This window comes from Sinocyclocheilus rhinocerous, unplaced genomic scaffold, assembly GCF_001515625.1.
Source record: "Sinocyclocheilus rhinocerous isolate Xijiao unplaced genomic scaffold, SAMN03320098_v1.1 scaffold202, whole genome shotgun sequence".
Lineage (NCBI taxonomy): Eukaryota > Metazoa > Chordata > Actinopteri > Cypriniformes > Cyprinidae > Sinocyclocheilus > Sinocyclocheilus rhinocerous.
The window spans coordinates 52834-53051 of NW_015641016.1; positions in this window are offsets into that span (position 1 = coordinate 52834).

Sequence of the window (218 nt, forward strand, 5' to 3'; positions counted from 1 at the left end):
TTTCACATGGGTTTGAATCAGATTTGTATTTGTCATCATTTTACACCCAGATGGTGCATCTTACCCACTGACTTGACTCGGGTCAAGTTACCCCTAACCCGGGGCAAACTGAGCCATGGGAACACTTTTTTATAAGAACCATTATTTTTAGAACCCTTTGTCATAGATACATTCTGATCATTTAAAATGATCGGAATACTTTCATTAGGATAGGATAG